This window comes from Corvus brachyrhynchos, unplaced genomic scaffold (genome assembly GCF_000691975.1).
Source record: "Corvus brachyrhynchos isolate BGI_N302 unplaced genomic scaffold, ASM69197v1 scaffold245, whole genome shotgun sequence".
NCBI classification, from domain to species: Eukaryota; Metazoa; Chordata; class Aves; order Passeriformes; family Corvidae; genus Corvus; species Corvus brachyrhynchos.
Genome location: NW_008238988.1, coordinates 5,113,247 through 5,115,608, shown reverse-complemented (window position 1 = coordinate 5,115,608; position 2,362 = coordinate 5,113,247). Strand labels below are relative to the sequence as shown.

General features: G+C 52.8%; 1 long non-coding RNA gene across 1 annotated transcript in view; it reads right to left on the bottom strand.

Annotated features, from left to right (window-relative positions):
- LOC108447786 overlaps positions 1 to 1,431 on the bottom strand; it is a 5,363-nt gene extending 3,932 nt beyond the window's left edge. Inside the window, exon 1 of the long non-coding RNA XR_001863472.1 lies at positions 990 to 1,431. This is a non-coding gene — a long non-coding RNA (uncharacterized LOC108447786). The remainder of the gene's footprint in view (positions 1 to 989) is intronic.
- Between the last annotated feature and the right edge of the window lie 931 nt (positions 1,432 to 2,362).

The window sequence follows — 2,362 nt, the reverse complement described above, 5'->3', positions numbered from 1 at the left end:
TGCTGAAACACAAATTTTATCTGGATCATAATGCAGTGCCTACCATGTTTACGACACTGGTTGAGAAATCCCCATTACTATCCATGGAAAATTTTTATTTGAATGAAAATATTGAGTGGTTTGTTTGCAGAAGGAGAACCCCGAGCACAGTTTCGATTTTTCCCAGAAAAATCTCTGAAGAAAGTTTACAAACCCCAGAAATTCTTGTGAAATCCAAAAAAGCATTCATTAATCAGCGTTGCAGAGTCAAACAAAAGACAATATCGTCTGTCCCACGGGCGGATTTCCTTCCTCTCTGCAAGGAGCTGGAAACCCTTCTCTGCCGCCCAGCCTTGGTCAGGGCTCTCATTCCAGAGGAATCTTCTGCACTTGTGTGTCAAGGAAAAATCTGTTTCCAATAGGCGTGGAAGGTCTGTGCATCGTGCTCCTGTTTCACACAGAGCACTCCCAGCCCTGCACTGGCAGAGCCTCACAGGGCGTCTCACAGTGTTCCACCATCTCCAGAGCTGTGCCAGGTCTGGAATGCCCAGTGTGGCCTGGCCCCAGCCTGTGGAAAGGATTTGTCCATCAGCACCGTGCTCTGCCCCTCTTGACCCAGCCAGCTCTTCCTGTGGCTCCCCCTCTCCTCCCAGGAGCTGTCAGGGATGGAGATGGACAAATTGAGTTGCTTCCACCTTGCTTTGCCTCATTTGAGAAGCTGAAGTTTCCCACTAGCTCACCCAGCAGGTCCTTGGGAAGGTCTCAAGCTGCCCACGAGCAATCTTTTCTCCCTGCATTTCTAAATCTGAAATTCCAAAGAACACTCCAGTGTGCAAATCAGTAACTTGGTACTTGCAGGTGGCAAAGTAGTTCAGGGACCACCAGCCAGTCTGTCTTAAATTCGGCTACAGGACAGGATTGCACCTTTCTCCAAGCAGAGGAGGTGGGTTTGTGCAGAAAACAACACATCCACAGGTTTCTCCCCATCACAGACAAGGCTGTGCTCTTACCTGCAAACCCTGTTGCCCCTGAGGCAAGGAGCACACCAAGGATTTGTGCTGGAGAGGTCCTGCTGTGCCCCTGAGGCAGACCTTCAGAAGTGATGGGGGAGATCCAGAGCACTTTCTCCTCCTGCTTTGTGCCCCATTTACCCCAGGATGTGCTGCTCATACCATCACCTTGTCCCCATCCCACCTCCAGGAGGGGTGTCCACCAGGCAAGGCCCCCTTTGCAAGGATTTGGGAGCTTTTTCATCACCCAGTGTCGTAAAGTTCCTCAAGTCTGGGCAAGAATTTGTTCCGTGTCTCCATCCTCAGGAAGCCAGAGCATCACCAGAGGAGGTCAGGGCGGATTCCCAAAATGTGACCCATCCTCTCAGCAATGTGAGCGTAATTCAGAGCGTGCCACGGGCTCACCGGCAGCTCTGGGGATTGCTGCCGTGACTCCACAAAGTGCTGCCCTCCCCCAGGAAGAGCAATCCAAAGAGGAGGAGCCCAGTGGTGCCTCTGCTGCCCTCAGACAGCGGGGGCTCGTGGTTGTGCAATGTTTACATGAGCACAGAGCTCGCCATGGATACAGAGACCTCAGGAACAGCAGCTCCAGCTTCAGAGGAGACTCACAGGAGAACAGCCCGACTCCCCTGGAGCTGGAGGAGCCTGTGCTGGCCTGGACAAGGAGCTGAGTGCTGCAGGGGGAGCAGGAAAAGTCTCACACACCCTGTTGTTGGTGTTCTCCATCTCAGAGCCACAACTTCCAAAGGGGTTGTTTGTACAACTGGAGTTTCTGCAATGGCCTCATCCTTCCCCCAGATCCCTGCCTCTCATCCCAGTTGTATTTTGGGGTGTGCATGTTCTCTGAGCTCTCTGCTTCACAGCAGCCCCAGCAGCGAGCAGAGGAGGAGGGACAGGACCCGCTGATGTGGCCACCTGCAAATGGCAGGTGCAAAAGGTTCAAACACTCTGCAGAGCATTGCAAAGGAACATTTCAATTACACAGGGTGGGAATCATTCATAGAATTGTGATGTGGTTTGGGTTGGAAGGGACCTTAAAGATCATCTCATTCCAACCCCCTTTCCATGGGCAGGGACACCTCCCACTCTCCCAGGTTGCTCCAAGCTGTGTCTAACCTGGCCTTGGACACTTCCAGGGATGGGGCAGCCACAGCTTCTCTGGGTAACCCGTGCCAGTGTGGGTTCAGGGCTTTAAGGGACAACCCTATGGGGTCCTTGCTCAGCTCCAGAGTCCAGCTTGCTCTTGGCACAGTCATGTCCCTCCTCCATACTCCAGCAAAGCACAGATCCATTAGTATACTTCCCCCACCTGCTTATTGAGCTGCTTTTGCTCCCTCCCCATCCTCTGAGTTCCCCTCTTTGCAGTCAGCCTT